Genomic DNA, 19060 nt, shown 5'->3' on the forward strand with positions numbered 1-19060 from the left:
CAAACACCTTCATACTAATGCTGATTCATGTGGACGCGTCCATGAAGTCCATTCCCAATAGTGCATTATGGGACTTTTTGCCAATTCAGCAGTTTTTTACCAACAGTAGCGTGTCATTTACTGTAAGAGCGTGGAAAAACAAGTACAATGTCTCCATTCAGAGGTGGCGAAAAACCAGGTGAGCTTTCAAGGTTAATATCAGATGGATGCAGCAGATGAATAATCACAGAGTTCAAAAGGGGGCCCACTTCTTCTTTTTTTCCTGCAGTAAATGGAGAGAGAAAGTGCTGCACTGCTGCAGAGAATAGGCACTGATGCCTCAAGTAGTGGGAAAGTCTAAAGGGATAGCGCCAGCATCTGGACAAAGTCCCTACACTGTGATGGAAATGTCATCACTAAAAGTTTAGGGGTGCAGCAGAGAGAAGTCTCTCGTGTAAAGAAAAAGATTGAGAAGAAATGAAAGTTCAAAACCTAATGTCAGAATCTGTGAATGATGGATGATCTCAGCCTCACAGATGTATCAGTTATGTCTATATATGTTTGTCTTGCCGCAAAAGGGAAATTGTCGCCTTGTGCATAAACTTTATGTTTTAGAATGGCATCCGCTCCATGCTTTTAAGATTGTGGCATCATCAGATTCAGTGTGTGAAACATTCCCGTGTGGATTAAAATAACCATTTTTGAAATGATTTAACTTACTTGCCAACATTTTAAATATGTCTTTGATTTCCATGCTCTTTTTGCTGCTCCTTATGTGACAGTCGCTAGCCTCTCTGTGAACCAACTTGCCCCCACATTAATAGGAAACGTAGAGACATTGTAAACCAGATGTTTTCATGTGTGACAGTGTAAGAAGAATAGAGAGTTACTGTATGTGTGTAAGGAGCCCTGCACACCACAGTGATGATACCTCGGGATTGTTGAAGGGATGAAAGAGCAGTGGTGGATGGGATAGAGAAGGAGGGGGAGGAAGAGGGTTGACTGAGGATGTTATAGCTCACCTCACACACACACACACGCGCACACACACTGACCCTGGTTGATGCATTCCCCTTTAAAAAGTCCCATCCTGCTCAGTTACGCAGAGCTCATGCAGGATCTGCTGCGGCAGTCGGGGAACACTGCTGAGCTGTGCAGTTTGTGCTGCCAGCAAGCGTGCAAGGGAGAGGGTGGGGGTGCAAGCACGTATGGGAGGAGGAGGAGGAGGAGGAGGAGGAGGAGGAGAAGGAGGAGTGAGGAGTGAGGAAGAGCAAGGGAGGAGAGAGAGAGTGCAAACAATGTCATTCTGTTCAGGAGGCATTGCTGCAGTCAACTTTGCCGCCCCATGAAAGCACATCAGCAGCATCCGAGATGCTCAGTGAGCGCAGAGAAGTTTTCCCATCGTCTCCCAGAGGGCAAAGCTGCCTGGCTCTCATCTGCAGGTAGATCTCATCTCTTCTCTAAAGCACCTTGCATGTTTTCTCCCTCTATGTATGTATGTATGTATGCGTGTGTGTACTTCTTTGAATCAGCCTGATGTCAGTACGCATTCCTGCAGTGTCGTAGCTCCAGCTTGTATCTGTCTTATCAGTTTCTGCCTCCTCTGCACCAGAAACAAAGCAGACAGTCAGTCAGTCAGACTCCACTGCTGCCTCATCCATGTTTAACACATGGTCCAGGCTGGAAATAGCAGCCGGCGTGTCAGATCTACCGGCTGCTCAGGAGGACACCACTATTTCACACAAGGACACACACAACCCCCTTCACACACACACACACACATACACATACAACAAAAAATCTAAGAAATGAAGTGTTCCCCTCACATCTGTGTCCATTCATTACTTTTTCTCTGTTTCTTATGTTAGTTGTAGCTTCATTTTTATACAACAATCCTGTGTTGTTGTGAAAAAGATGTTAATGTGTCAGTGAAGTCGTGCTGTCAGAGTGTGAGGGTTGAGTGAAACAGGATGATATACAGTGGCCTGTGTGGGACAGAGGAGCTGTGGTGCAGTGCTGAAGTTCAACTGGAACACTTGGGACTTTTCAACCATCCCAACAGCAGAGTGCAGCGTACACTGATCTCTACTCTGTGAAGAGTTCTGCATAAACTTAATGAGACAAAGCACTATGAGCAGTGTCTTGTACATTTTAATACAGTTACTGAACATTCTTAATCAGAACCGCTCGGCATCATATCTGCAGAAAAGCATTTATCGTACTATTTTAGCCACGCGCTGCACGCGCCGAAAGCCATTTATGCTATACTTTTGTCTTATTCTAGCATCGTTGCACATCGGGAAAACCGTTTTTGAAACTGTTAACAGTATGACTGGGTCCTGAAAATGTGCTTCAGATACAGTCTCAACAAAGTCAGCGTGTTGAAACCAGCCTTGGTCAGTTGGCCTCATGCATGCAGGCCGATCAGGTCCAAGTTCACCTCAGGTAACTGTGCTAAGACCTTGGGAAAAACAACCTTGCCTTGCGTCATAGATTGCATCTGCGTGAGGTCCATGAAGTCCAGAGCATCTCTCAGTGATGTGCACAGAGGTTTTTTGCGCTATACATCCAACTGCTGACATCATCTCTTAACATCTGCAGTTTGGCACTTCATCACTGAGGGTGGGTGCTGCACTGCCAGCAGGAAAAGTGCCGCACTCACCTGATGTTCTTTGCACCTTAACACTATACCCTCCCCCCCTCCTCCATCCCTTCCCCCCCTTTTTCTCTCATCTCCAGTTTCTCTACTGTAGTCTCTGTACACAGTAGCACACTTGCCCAGCGCAGCACCTCAGCAGCATGCTTTGCACCTCTGTGATTCCTCCCCCCTCCTTTCAACCTCCCCCCCTCCTATCCCTCCTCCTCCAAGTATGCAGCACATGCACTCACCACCATCCTCCTTCAGCAATTTGCCTGAGTTAAGAGAGAGAGAGAGAGAGAGAGAGACAGAGGGGGGCAGCGAGCTGGCAGCAGAGCAGCAATCCTGCAGCAGTGTCCTGCAGCAGCTGACTTCCTGCAGTGCTGGCCTCTGATAGCACGCACACGCACATGTACATGCACACAACCTCCACAGGGGGGCAGTGGTGAGATTAGACGAATACCCCCAACCCCCACCCACCCCCAGCCCCGTCTGCTGGTGCATTGTCCCATTCCAGTACTCCACTTCAGATGATGTAATCAATGCAGCAAGCTTTGAACCTGCAGGTCTGAGGGGGTTCCTCAGCTCCAGTCTGTGTCACTTATAGAAAAGCAATTACAGCTTTAACTGTATAACAGCCATAAAGGTGTGGGACATAATTTCCTGTCAGCGATGGAAGCAACGCTCAGTGGTCGGCCATATTTCAACCTGGTGCAAACTGATGGTCCCATAAACAAGCAGCCAAGTCACTTGATAGAACTACTGCTGGCACTTTGTCAAAGGGTTAGCGTGTAGCGCAGTGCCGCATCACCACTTACAATCATTTGAAGCAGACCAAAGCGCCTTTACGGCTCTTTTATAAAGTTGCTGTATCAGAGGAAGCGAGGACAGAGCTTTAAGTGCCTCGAGTTTCTCGCAGAGCGTAACAACAACGCTGTGACTTTGTACTTTCATTGATAAGGTCATCAGTCTGTCGACAAGCTGCAGTGATGAGAAGCACAACTAATGTAAAGTATCAGTGCTTCAGGGACGCTCAGCAGTAGCTAAACTCAGACCATGTTGTGAACGGTACATTTTGCTGAGCTGGCTCCTGCTTCTGTAACCAGAATCTGCCTGATGATCAACTTTCTCTCCAGCAGAAATAAATAAGCATCACTCTTACATGCAAATATACCAAGAAATTATGAGCATTCAATAATGATGACACTTGGGTACATTGTAGCGTAGTTTAAATAAAAAAACAAACACGTTCATTTGTCAAAAATATTAAGTCTTTTTCTTCATTAGGTCAATTGATCCATACCTTTTTGAGCATTTTTACCAAATTCTGAGACTTATATATCATAATAACTGACTCCTTCATTCCAAAATTTGTCATAAAGTACTGACAGTGTGATCCACGGTTTGATGAGTCAGCAGCTTTCATCCGCTGTGTTAGAGACACGGTTGGGGTCAATTCCATTTTTAAATTGCTATTACGTCTTCAAATGTCCACATTCAATTACAACTCAATTATGATGAAGTTGACCAGCATTTTTTCAAATTACAATTTGAAAAAAAAAAAAAAAAAATGTTCTCAATTACTGAAGTACAGTTACTGCGCCTTTAATGAATAAGCCCAAAAAACTCAACCTTCCTTGACCCATGTCTTAAATCAAAATCAAAATATACAAATATAATATTATCTATCATCTAATTTGTTTCTCATTTCTTGGTTACCTTGTTAGGCTTCATTATCCATGAAAATATTGGTATTAATATTTTTTGTGTGAGCGTCTGAGCCTTTTTTCTTTCAGTAAATCCTTTAATCTTTTAATGGTAAAATGATCCTCAAGAGAACTGGTAAACTAGATATGAAACATATTTTAATATTTGTTAACTATGCATCTGTAAGCCATAGAACTGTAACGTTCCACAGGTGTACGTTTATATATATATATATATATATATATATATATATATATATATATATATATATATATATATATATATTTTATATAGAATCTAATTTAGATTTAGAGTAATTTATTTGAACTTGATTACGATACAATTACAATTACAACAGCAGCATATTTTTCCCATAACGATTACAGTTATAGTTACATCATAATTGTAATTATTTGACCAATTACACAAATACAATTATATTTGACCCCAACCCTGGTTAGAGATCCTATGGAGTGAAGTTGATGACAAGAAAACAAGTGAGCAGCCAAACTCAAGCTGATCTCACAGCGTGTTAAAATCAGATATGGCAAACATATGGTTCAGGGGCCAAACCTGAACCGCAACGCACCAATGTCAAGATCGGGCCCTTTGGAGAGTTCGTTTGAGGATGCAGGAGAAAGAAAACATTCTACAACACATGACCAAATGTTTCAGTTCATGATAGATATTGATCTCTCCAAAAGGTGGCTTAGTGGTTAGCACGTCCGCCCCATAGCAAGAAGGGTTCAAGCCCTGGGGTGGACTTGGGTCCTTTCTGTGTGGAGTTTGCATGTTCTCCCCGTGCTGCGTGGGTTTCCTCCAGGTACTCCGGCTTCCTCCCACAATCCAAAAACATGACTGTAAGGTTGATTGGAGTCTCTAAATTGCCCATAGGAGTGAATGAGAGAGTGAATGGTTGTCTGTGTCTGTGTTGCCCTGTGATGTCCAGGGTGTACCCCCGCCCAGCGCCCTATGAGAGCCGGAGATTGGCACCGGCAGACCCCCGCGACCCTGTTAAACGGGAATAAGCGGGTTTGAAAATGGATGGATGGATGGATCTCTCCAAATTCAGAAATTCATTGACCCTCCACAGTATATGCAGGGGCTCACCTTTTACCAGTGTTTATGTCACATGACATGACTGCAGTTCTTTTTGCAGATTGTCCAAAGACGTCTCCATCTTTCTAAAATCTTACATTTTCTCACAAACCAGCTTACAAATCTCCCCAAATGACACAAAAATGAATCATAAAAGCAGGGAATTTTCATGTAAAGATAGAGCGGGGACTGATATTTCATTTATTGTTTAAACAATGTTGGTGCCTGCAGCCTAACACACTCTATGTATCATTTGCACATGGAAGTGCAAAACTAGGACACAATAATGTTGATTCTGCTCTTTTTTATCCCAATATAAAAAAAATCTGCGGCCCACTTGAGCGGGTCTGTATTTGGCCCCTGAATGAAAATCCAGGGCCCAGTTTGTCTCACAAAATGACTTCAGAGTAAAATGATAATTAAATGAGCTCATTACAGTCTCCAGTTTTAATGCCTGTGATCAAAGTTGCATCTTGTTTGAAAGATACAGGATATCTTAAAGATAAAGGTTTTCTGTGAAGATATATACAGATATATGAACATTTTCAGAATTATGCCTCATCTTTAGGGCTCTATGCGCCAACTTCCATGGTCCAGTTTACTTATTATAAACTAAAAGGTTCTGATTTGGCTGTAAAACCCAAAAACAGTTTGGACACCCTTTGTCTAAACCAGGGGTGTCAAACTCATTTTAGGTCAGGGGCCAAATTTGGAGCAGTTTGATCTTAAATGTGCCACAGATTTTAGGTGGGAAAACGAGTAATTTCAACATTAATTACAAAATACATAAGAAACCGGCCATATTCACGCAATAAGTGATGGATATCGGTCGCATCAGGATCTTCACTTTAAATTTCCTAGATTTTGTGACCACGTTCTATTTAATAAAAGGAAATATTATGTAATAATTTGAGGAAAATGTAAGAATTTTGTAAGAATTTTGAGTTTTTTTCAACTATTTAACATAAAAAATGACTGCAATCTTTCAATATAAGCCCTGTGAAAACTGTGAGCCCCTGCAAATATTGTTAATTTTAATTAACACAATGATTCATGAGTTTGACACATGTGGTCTGAAGAATCCAACATCTGTCAGAAAAGACTGCTGACCTCGGACAGTGAGCTCCCATCATCTGCACACAGAGATTGTGCCAAATCTTTTTTATCAAACAAAGTCCAACACGTCGTTTTCAGTCAAAACCAGTCACCATCATCCTGTCGTCACTCTTTCAGCATTTGAATCAATTGACTGAAGTTCCTACCACAACACTGTGTGAAAGTAGTGCTGACTGACTGGGCTGGCTGAGTCATGCTGGGTCTTTCCTGGGTTTCCCCCCTCCTCTGATCCACTGCTCCTCCCTCTGTGATCTAGGAGCCAGCTCTGCAGCCATCCGCCTGTGGAGGTGGGACATGCCTTGACTTGTGCTGCCTCAGTGAAGCAAAAAAAGCAGAATGAGGCAAAGGCAGATGGACAGAGAGACCAAGACGAGGGAGGAGAGGCATGGTTGTCCAGTGAGAAGTGATCTGAGCGTGGCACCATTGGACAGACTGTGGTTCACATCTACTGCAGAGAGAAATCCCTGGATGGAGGACCTGCCTAGATACCTGGTGAGTGTCCAAACCGTGTAAGTACATCTGAACGCCCATCATCAAGGTTGATTAGACTCACAGATTTATACTTCAATTCAAAATGAGATAATAAATAATGCACTTCTTAAAACTTGCTCAACAACTCTGAAAAAAAAAATTCAATACATGTCAAATAGAGAAGTTCGATATTAGCTTATGACGATCTCCCATATGCCGATATTGTTTCTGTTTAACAATATTCACCGGATCCCCTCCCCTCAACCTAATTTTAGGTCACATGATAAATATCTTCTTGGAAATAAGATGTTAACCCTACTTTTGCCCCAATGGATGCATTCCACAAATACACTCACAAAACGAGAATACTTGTTCAGCTTCAGTTCTGGAAAAAGTTCCTCAAACAACAGCACTTATGGGTTTGTCAATAATCGATGATGTTCAATGAAAGAAAATGAGCATCTGGATGCCAGCATGCCTGTTATACAGACACAACAACCACTGACCCTTTCACATGTCCTGCAGTGTCTGGATGACTATTGTCCACACAGAGTATGATCAGGAGGACAGTAGGAGTATGATCTGCTGCTGTCTTCTCACAAAAGGTGCCAATTTCTCTCTGTAGGATTTTCTTGAAAGCCTCAAAACAAAGGAGGTCAGTGTTCTACATCAGGGGTGTCAAAATTATTTTAGTTTATGGGCCAAATATGGAGCAGTTTAATCCAAAGTGGGCCAAACTATAGGCAGAGAAATCAAGTAATTCCAACATTATTGTGCGCTAGTTTGCACCTCCGCATATAAACAATATATAATGTATGTAAAGGACTGACAATATCCAAGCAATAAGCGACAGCGTTTAAGATTTTTATTTAATTTGATGAAATTCTGTGGAATAATTAGAGGAAAATTGCAGGATTTTGGGAAAATTGAGACTTCTTTGACCAATTTCTGTTTAAAAACAACTGCAATCATGTGATATACTGTAAGCATTGAAAAACTGTGATCCCTGAAGTATTGTAGATATCATTGAATTTATGTATTCGGAGGGACTGAGATATGTACAACTGACTAGCTGACAGAGGTGTAAATAGTACTGATATATCCTACTCAAAAAGAAGTACTGTTACTTGATTGGAATTGTACTCAAGTACAAGTAAAAAGTTGCTCATTTAAATAGTACTCAAAGAAAAAGTTACTAGTTACCTTCACCCCTGTTGCTAATTTTTAGTAATAAAGCCACGGTTGCCTTGCATACAGTAAACATCTCATGCATAAACTTAAAAAAGAAGAGACCACATCTTGCACAATTGGAATTTACAGGTAATTTATTTTCAAGAAGAGCATCTGTATAAAATAAAATGTTAATCAAAATGTACAATTATTAAAAAAAAATATAATAACACCAATGAATTCAATTCAAACTAAAACAAATGATCAGGCTTTAAGAATAGCTACATTTAAACTGAGAAAAGAACCAGCATCTAATGCTGTTTTGGCAGAGTGAATTATATTTAATCTGGTTGGTCGGCTATGATGTGACGCATTTGATTGTTGTCTGGTCATTTCATTTTTTGTAGATTCACAATGTCCGTTGATCATTATAAAACAAAAATTAATAATTTACTCAGTAATGGTTGGGGGTAGAAATGTAATTAATGACTTTAGTTAAATTACTGATTTAGAAATGTACTCAAAAAAGTACAATTACCCATAAAAGCAACTCAATTACAGTAACACGAGGTAAACAACTGGTTTCCTAGAGTCCATGTTGTCTCACCTGATCACATGTTCCTGATAAGCTCATGTTGTCCTGTGATTACTTTCATCTACTGATCAGTCTGTGTCTCCCCTGGCAACGACAACTACTACCTGTGTGTTTTATTCTATGACTATTTTATCAACACACTGCAGTTTTATATCTAAGCAGGATCCTTTGAGAATCTTTTTTTCCTTCACAAATGAAAGCAAATGTACACATTTTAAGCTCCTGAAAGCTATAAGCTCGTGTGCATGACATGCCATCAGCTACATGTCATGAGTAACAGTGTTCAGAAACATGGCTCGACAGTAAATACTAATGTCATTGTTGGCGATAAGATGATTAGGTTTGTGGAATGGAGTTGGAGCAGGGAAGCATGACTGCCGAAGTGTTGTTCACTGACACTGGAAGGGTTAGGGCTTAGTATGAGTTTAAGGGAGAATTGACACTAGAATAGATTTTTTTTTCTATTACAAAAACATTTTCCATCATGGATTTCATTAAATTCCTGCATCTAAATCAAGATGTGTGGTAAATATCCCAGGCCTCTGTGCAGCTGCAACAAGGCTAGTATTGGCATAATGTCAGCCAAGAAAACAATATGCAGATTAATCTGCCAAGTGAAACAAAAGACAGCCTGACAATAGGGTCATTTAGTCAATTTTAAAACATACTTTATGGAAATCATCAGTAGCAACGGCCGAAATTCACACTCACTTAAAGTCTATTGTCGTTCATGCAGTGTTTTTGGGAGCTCAGAACAATATTCAGGAAAATGATTCAAGGTTCAGGAAATCTAAACGTCGGGGTTCATGTGTACATTTCTTCTGCATAGATCAGACATGAGCAACTGGCGGCCCGAGGGCCATATACGGACCGCGCACTAATTTTGAGCGTCCCCCCCATTTACCATTTAAATGCCCAAAATGAGTTCAACATGTTCGGATGAACTACGGCCGCACGCGCAGAATGTCTCCACGCCGAATATCACGTACCACGTTCCCGAGAATTCAGTCAAATGACTGGACGTGCAACATAATTGTTGGATTTGGGTTATTGGTGTCGCAGCGATACAGAGCCAATACCGGACCTTGTTCCCAGCACCAATACCGTACAGGGCTTGTTTTCAACATTGATAGAGCGGTCAAATCTCGTTCCCAACACCGATAGCGTGATCAAACCCCGTGCCCAGTATCAATACCATGATCAAACCCCGTATCCAGTACTGACACCGTGATCAAACCCCGTATCCAGTACCGACACCGTGATCAAACCCCGTATCCAGTACCGATAGCATGATCAAACCTTGTACCCAATACAGATACCGTGATCAAACTCCGTATCCAGTACAGTAAGGATCGGTTGAGAACGTCCATCAAATCACAACAATATCAAAGCTCAAGACTGAAGTTTATAACTTTATTAGGATTCACAGAGCACGGTACAGAACGAGCACTGAAGCACTCTTTTATTTATACCAATTTTGAGTCATTTAGAACTACGAGTGACTCAGCATGTAATTCTTATCCATTTAACCGGATCAACATTGATGGGAACGGACCCAGTCACTTCCCCCGATCTCCTGCATTATCTGGCTAACGTCTCTCGGTAACACCGAGTCCATAAATGTTGCGTTAAACCCAAAATGTAGCTCAGAAGACGAAACTTCGCTTCTGACAGACCGAAGTGAATTAATGCAGCATTCGTTCCGGTTTGTAACAAACAAAAAAACATCAATTGATTATCAGATAAACATCCCGAGCGGGATGGCAATCAGCGCAGCTATAGACAAGATTATGTACTTGGTGCATGCACTGTAAACATTTTGAGCACAATTTAAAACACAATCCTGTCAACACCTTTTGAACACATTATTGGGTTTGATGTTGAACACAATGAAGTGTTCAATGTGTTCAATATTGAACACAATAATGTGTGCAAAAAAAAGTCACCCCATTCTCCCTTGAACTGTGGAAGTGACTGCAAAACGGAATACCGCGACCTTCCTCAATGATTAGCGACGCATATTTTTCAGAGGTTGACGTGTGAAACCATGACCACACCCGGAGTCTGACCAGATCTACTACTTCTACATTATGTACTTTTCAACTTTTCTAACTAATTTCAACTTTTTCCACCAATTTAATCTTTTGAACTTCCCGGGCCCCCGCCCCCCGTCATTAAGGTCTATGAGAGGCTCTTGACATCCTCTCATAGAATATCCATGTCAAACTACAGCCCAACTCAACAAGCATTAACGGAGAAGTAGTCCTTTGAAAAATGGGGCGGGCCCCCGGGGGCACATACGTTGTAATGGGCCACATTTATATATTGGTATGTGTCAATGATTCGGTACCACCAACTGTCACAATATTTGACTCACAAATATATAATCGTAATCTACGTTGAATTACCTTTGAAACGATATACAGTATCACACAAATATGTTCCCATAAATTTGAAACAAAATGACTCCAAAAGCACACAACGGCGCACCAAATGAGAGAAAAATGGTCAAATTACAAAACAAAAACACATAAAACTAATACACAAAAAATATCTGCTAAATCACAAAGTGACAACAAATAGACACAAATTGGCTCATAACACACAAAACAACAAAATAAGTGGCAAATACGCTAAGTTACTTAAAAAACGGACATAAAACGACAGTAAAAACACACAAGACAATAACAGAAAGCTTCAATAGAAAAGGAACTGACACAAAACAACCATGAAAAGTGAAGCAAAACAATAAATTAAACCAAAAAACACATGGAATGACAACACAAACTTATTGTTCTTTCCTGTATTGATGCTCAGATTGGTCATTATTCTAAATGCTGACATGAATGATGATAATGTGGCCCTTGGATCAGAAAATCACTCTTTGGTGGTCCCCACTGTGAAAAAAATTGCCTACCTCTCTTTTCAAAGTGGTGGTATTTCTGTGCTGATGTTTACTGCCTGTAAACAAACTGCAGGTGTTTTCAGATTACACACCTCGCCCGACCGCTTAGTTTCAGATATTTTTACTGGAATATGTTAAAGTAATAAGTATAGTAAAGTTATAACCATTGTATTCTAACATCCAAATATGATTCTTCCTATTTATGAGTTCTTGTGACCATCAATCTACAAAACGTTTCATTGGGGTCCGTGTAGAGCATTCGACCAAGTTCTTCCACGTTGACAGATGTGAGGTTGGTTAGAAACAACTTTTAATGAAAGTCATTAAAAACTTTTAAAAGGACACACTTGTGCTGCAGAGTCTATCCTTGCCAACAGAGGGCGATAAAGCAGAGTGTTCTGAGGACATGTCAGGACTAATGTCTAAACTCAAACACCAGGGAGATAAAATAAAAAAAAAAATAGGTCACATGATTGGTAAAACATCTACTGAACATCAATTCTGAACAACAATTATCTATCCTTTTAGTATGTTATGCCTCTTTTTTTCCAACACTACATCAATACCCTCATCTTTTTTGTTTGTCAGAAATATGAGAAAAATATATGTCAGAAAGCAGAGTTTCAGCTTTAAAAGTGAACTAAAACTGCTCTCTCTCTCTCTCATAGTGTATTTTTTCTGTTTTCTAAATTTGGTTTTTCTCAACCTCCTAAATTATACATCCGGTAATACTTTTACTTTTAGACACAAGCTGTCATCGTGGGTGTAGCAGAAGCATGAGCATTAAAAAATAACAAAGCTTTACATTAGAAAACAGGTGAAAGAGGTGTGACAAGGTTCGCCGGTGAAAATCAATGTGTGAGCATGACTGTGCGTGTGTTTACTTTGAACATCAAAGAGTGCTTCCTTTGAAGAGTTTAATGGCTCTTTAAACATCGGATGAGGTCATTGGGGTACAGCTGCTGAAGAAGCAGAGTGTTTTCCTGTTAGACAATGCAAAATGTGTGAGGAAACCATTAAAAAGCGATGGCACATTTCCGCAACCTTCTTCAAAATTCCCAATAACTCCATGTGTGTCTTTGTCATGCATGTTGTCCTGTCAGCAAAGCAAAGTCCACAGGAAGAGGATGATTTAGTCGGCCTAAAATAGCACTGCAGCAAGCAAACGCTACTGATAGCGTGGGGGGGTGTTATCCATTTGTCCCCGAGGAACACGAGCACTCACAGCTATTGTACTTGTGCAATCCAGAGAACGTTCAGACGCACTGATAGCACAACAACAGGGAAATCAATCTTGAGTTCTTTATTTCAAAACCATGAGTCATTCTATCCCGAGTATGGCTTGCTTTAGGTTATTCAGTGCCCTAGGCAAGAGTGGACTTTGCCGCCCTATTTAAATTAACATTTTGCTCGTTCAGTGTGGAGAGGTGAGTGCACAGAAGCACAAAATGACATTTGAAGAAGTTCAATTGGAGGCTGGTGGACTTCTCTGTCTGCTGCACAAACACCTAATAATGTAGAAAACTTTAAACCATGACCTAAAACCTATATTTTTTCCTCCTAATTTATTGTGGGTTTTCCGCTAGGTTACTTTGTTCTTAAAACAGGCAGATTTGGACAGAAACCACCATATTAATCTGCTGATGCCATTGATCTGAGCTAATGCAGCAACAGAGTCTGTCAATTAGTCTATCAGAACCATTTGTAGATGGTCTACTGATCATCATCCAGCAGGTCTGAGCTCCTGAGTAGTCACGCACACTCTCATTTGTGAATATTGTGCCATTGCTGCGTAAATTACGCACGCTGCTCAGCTGATTCTGGCCTGACGCTCCTGCCGTCAACGCAACACGAGAGTTTTACGGTCAAAACATGGAGAGAAAGACACAGGAGCTCATTGGAGCTGTGCATCCGGAGCTACATCCATGGATCACCGCATCCTCTCTGCACCGCAGCCACTGGACTCCCACAAGCTCCGCCCCGGGTGCACGTCCAGCTTTTTCTCTCTCACAGACACACTTTACTCTGTATTTTCTTATTCAGTGGCTGTTAATATTGACTATAGTTTTATTTAGATTATCTTCTTATACTGAAAAGGTTAACTGGAATCTTTTTTCTATCTCCGCTGTGTTTTGTGTCAACATTAACTGCAGCTCATCTCTACGCGTGTGTTTGCACCTGCTTGTCAGCGCATTGTGACGCGCTGAAGACACGCAGTCCCGATTCCCTGGGGTTTGTACCCCCTATTAGCGCGTGGAGTGACATTTGCACACGTTTTAATACCCCTAAACCTTTAGTGAATCCGCCCCAGTGTGTACACATTATATATAAGCATATAATTAGGTATAAGTGTCCAGAGGGAACAACAACAATGGTGCCAAATCAAAAAGCAATGCTAAACAGTGCAATCAAAAGTTAAAATAAAATGTAAAAGTTTCAGTGTAAGGACTCTTCTACTTTCCTGTTTGGTTCTAATAATCAGTAACATAAATCTTAAAACGAAAGAACACAATGTGCAAGAAACACAATAGAATTATATAAAATAGATTAAGAATTACTATATATGCAAAAAAAATGCAATGAAATAGCATAAATATGGGGAGATGATCAGCAGGTATAGTTACAGATTTTTAATATGAATATTTAATAAAGAGAAAACATGTACGGTGAATAAAGGGTGTGTTTCAAATGTATTATGTCTGTGCAATTTGGTGCTAGCGGCAATCATCCTGATCCTGAGTTGGGAGCGGATTTGTGTTTTAGAAAATAATATCAAAGACCCCCTCAGGATAGAGCTTGAGGTGATTTTAGAAATGAGATAAAGAATAATTATAATAATTTGTAAAGTGAGGATTTTCATTCACAGTCACAAGAGCAAGGTTTTTTCTAATGTCTGTGCTGTATTATAAATGAAACTCAGCTATGTTTCCTCTGCTTGTCTTACAGAGCTCTGGGACGTTGGCAGAGAGAGGCTTTCCAGTTCCAGCCAAGCTTGGAAGGGAAACTATGAGCCGGACTCACAGGTGGAAGCGAAGAGGGGGAGATGCTTTAGTTTGGCTGCTGTGGGTGTTTCTCTGGCAGTGTCTTAGCTGGTTGTTGTGAGGAGTGAGAACGAAGCAATCAGCAAGTATACTGCCGCAGAAACTCTTCGCAATAAAGAGCCCTGAGCGTGAGATCAGAACCATGTGACACGTTGGAATGGAACAGACTGACTGTTTCTGCTGCTGCTGCTGGGTCTTTATCTGAGGATAGATTCACTCAAAGTGTGGCTTTTTTTTCTTCTTTCTTTACTGTGGTTAGTTGCTGATGGCTCAAACTCTCAATATTGAACCTCTGCTGCCATCTTGTGACTTGTATACATTTCCCAGCATGATTTAGCTCATCCATCCCTGCATCCAGGGGTTCTCAACCTTGGAGTCAGACACTCACGAGACACTGGGTGGGGCTCGCCAGACGCATTCAAGAAACTAAGAATATTTGTTTTTAAATTTGAGCCCATTTTTACTTATTTTTTACCCTTTTTCTGCAACTACACCAAACTTGCTATACTGTATGTTAACCTATTTTCATCACTTTTTCTTGCCATATTTTTGCTCTTCTTAATGCATTTTTGCTACTTTACTTCCATTTCTACCACTTTTCCATCTAATTTCAATGCCTTTTCTGCACATTTTTTTCCACTTTCAAGACATTTTCAGCACTTATAAACTCTTTCCACCACTTTTCCTACTTAATGTTGCATACGTTGGCCCATTATTGTCCCTTTTAACCTCTTTTCACTATTATTTTTGCTAATTTAACTACATTCACAATTTATCATGCCCATTATTTGCCAGTTTGAGCTAGTTGTTCCATTATTGATCCTTACCACTTTTGTCCTTTTTTGGCCATTCTAATTTTCAACTTTTAACCAATTTCTTTGGTTTTTAAAATCCAATTTCACTAACTTTTCCACCATTTTTGGTCATTTTTGACCCCTTTTATTTCTGATTAAAACAAGGATTTACATCTTTAAGATGACTATATACTGTGGCCCAAATAATAATAAACTTCCTGGATAACAGTGGATATTATTCAGATTAATAAATAAATGTGGTTATCACAGATTCATAGAACAATGGACCATCATTTTGCTGACTTTATAGATGGACCCCAAAAAGCTCTCCCCTTTATTCCCCCTTATAGATTCCCCTGTCTCCATATGACTGTTTTTCAATGTTCATGTCTGTGTTCAACCACCTTCAGGTACAGTGGGGGTCCCCGGTCTCAGAAACTGTTATTTTAGGTGTCGCGGGCGAAAAACGTTGAGAACCACTGGAATGGGATCAATTGTGCCTTTTCTATGTATTTTATCTTGATCTTCCTTAAATTTCTTTCAGTTCTGTCTTCGTTGTTGATGTTTTGGTGTTATTTCCAGAAAAACTCAGTGAATGTTTAAAAGCTGACAATCTGAATTAAAACCTGTTATGAAGACTAGATAATGCGTTCGCTAAGGTTTATTTTTTTCACACTTTATGGGATGCAGTCCTAAAAAGCTTTTTAAATGATGTGTTACATAAAAGATGCTACATTAACATTATTACATGACAACAAAGGCAAGAGAAAATGTCAATATTTCACTTCTATAACCTTTAAATGAAATACTTTCCTGATATACTGAGATGAAACAAATCAGCGTCGTAAAGTTCTTAGTGATTGTAAATTAAACATATGTTTGTTTGGGACGCTGATTGCAAAGTTGTGCATGCTAAAATAATTTTTTTTCAATATTTGGGACTGTTGTGGTATTTACTTTTCTTGTAAAATTATGATTTAAATATGAAATCTAAATCTAAAATGAAATATAAATGTTAAAGCAGCTAAATGAGCTTTTTTTGGTACTTCGACCGAATTTTCATATTTCCTAAATATTTTGTTTCACCCGTGGCATTTAGATTCAACATTTGACATTTGAATTTAACATTTAGATATAGATTTAATTGTAACATTTAGATTTAACATTTAGATTTAGATTTCACATTTACATTTAACATTTAGATTTAGATTTCACATTTACATTTAACATTTAGATTTAGATTTCACATTTACATTTAACATTTAGATTTAGATTTCACATTTACATTTAACATTTAGATTTAGATTTCACATTTACATTTAACATTTAGATTTAGATTTAATTGTAACATTTAGATTTAATTGTAACATTTAGATTTAATTGTAACATTTAGATTTAATTGTAACATTTAGATTTAATTGTAACATTTAGATTTAACATTTAAGATTTACATTTACGATTTCATATTTAGATTTGGCATAAAGATTTAGATTTCAGATTAAACATTTAACAATGACATCAAAAAATCAGAAAATATTGCTGTAAAAAAATTCACATATGTTTTTAAACATGGTTTGTTGCTAAATGTTGCAAAATGTTGCTGTCTATTTTCACATGGGCAACTTTACAATCGACACCCCATATGTTTGTTGTCGTTTGCTGCAAACTGTAAATATGAGGGAGGGGCTCACAAGGTCATTGCTTCAATGGCTTTCAACCTAAGCTTTGTTCACATTAGCTCTTTGTAAACTGGGACGACAAGGCCACAAATGATAACCAGCTCCAGGACACAAAGTGAAAGGGACAGTGCTCATTACTCAAAATGATTAAAATAATGTCTTTAATTTTAGGTGGAAGCAGTGAGGCTGAAAAGCTTTTTGATGAGAATATATCTAATGAATAATAGAGGTGTTACCTGCACGACATCCTTTATGAATTTACGCTACATATTTCTGTCTCACAGTTGAATTATTACTGAAAGTTTCTAATATTCTTGGCCAAGAATATTAGAATATTATTTAAAACATCTTATAAGGATGAATAGAAATAACTTAACGCAGGCCAGATTGTAATTATTTTGGAAAATGCATTTGTGCCAATAAATATTACAATATACAGTATTTTTTATTTATTGTATATAATAGTTAGCACACAATTTACATCACTTACAAAGAGACATCAGCTAAACACATAAACCTTTAAGCTGCTAGCCTGATTTTACTGTTTGGTAACTGATGTTATTTGAGGCGCTTCATAATATCTAAGGTCATTATAAGCAATGGCCTAATGCTCATTATTGGCTTTTCTTCTTTGCAATACTTATCTATGTGAGCGTCAACCTTCAGAATAGTTTAGCTTCACGCTTCCTGTGCTTAAGATGTTAATGTTTCTTTATGACCTGTCTTTGTTCTGGATATAGTGACTGCAGCACATAAAGCACAATAAACACAGTCAAAAACAACTGATTAAACATAAATATATATTATTAAGGGATAAATAATAAAACAGAATGAGATTTTGTTTTTTTAATGGAGTTACCACTTAAATGATGGGAAATATGAGTTTATTTGACCTTGTGTGAACCTTGTAGGAATCTAGTTGTATACATTCAGTGCTAAGAATGTGCACTTGTGTCCTTAAACTGTTTGCCTGCCTCATAAAAAGCTGCTTAAGGACGGAGTGTGCCCACCATTGTTCCTGTAGCAATGCTAGAATATGAGAACACACAGCAGGAGGCCTGGAAACTGTTTAATCTGCAACCTGCAAAGCTCAAAGAGGAGATTTGCTGTTTCTTCACGCTGGCCTGTCGAGATGAGCGTTGAATAATACTCTCAAATATCAACAACAGCAACACAAACCTGCAATCCGGTGTTTTTAAACCTTGGGGTTGTGTCCCCATGTGGGATCACCCAAAATTCAAATGTGGTCGCCTGAAATCTCCAGTAATTTATTAAAAAAAAAAAAAAAAACGGCTTGAATATATATTTTTGTAATTTTTTGGATTATTATTCTTTTTCAAACACCACACACAACTGTATTCTATACTTTCACTTCCTCACATATAAATATGATTTTGAAAAAATGCATCATAAAAATTAAATAGTTAAGTAAATAATTATATAATATTAAAAGTGAAAATATTATTTTTGTGAAATAAAATAAGAAATATTATTCTTTTTGTAATAAAAACTCAACACAAAACTGTCATCTATATGTTCACATCCTCAAATTTAAATGCAGTTTTAAAAAAAATTAAACAATTGAATATTTAAGTAATAAATAATAATAAAAATATAAAATATCCTTTTGTAATTTAAAAAAACACCACATACAATATTAAACAATTGTATACTATACTTTCCCTTCCTCAATTATATATTTCGTTTTTAAAAAAAATACAGTATGAAAATTAAATAGAACAATAAAATAATATTAAAAATAATTTTTGTATATTTATAATTAGAAAAACATATACTATTTTTCAAATTAAAACAGTTTTCGATACTTCCACTTTCTCAAATATAAAGCTAGCTAAAAAAAAATACA

General features: G+C 38.6%; 1 long non-coding RNA gene across 1 annotated transcript; it reads left to right on the plus strand.

Annotated features, from left to right (window-relative positions):
- Positions 1-1312: 1312 nt before the first annotated feature.
- Positions 1313-15256, plus strand: LOC114467064 (uncharacterized). Its single transcript, XR_003674488.1, has 3 exons — positions 1313-1421; positions 6795-7030; positions 14626-15256. It is a non-coding gene; the product is annotated as an uncharacterized LOC114467064 (long non-coding RNA).
- The last annotated feature ends 3804 nt before the right edge of the window (positions 15257-19060 follow it).

The sequence above is a fragment of the Gouania willdenowi genome, chromosome 7, assembly GCF_900634775.1.
Source record: "Gouania willdenowi chromosome 7, fGouWil2.1, whole genome shotgun sequence".
Classification (NCBI taxonomy): Eukaryota; Metazoa; Chordata; class Actinopteri; order Blenniiformes; family Gobiesocidae; genus Gouania; species Gouania willdenowi.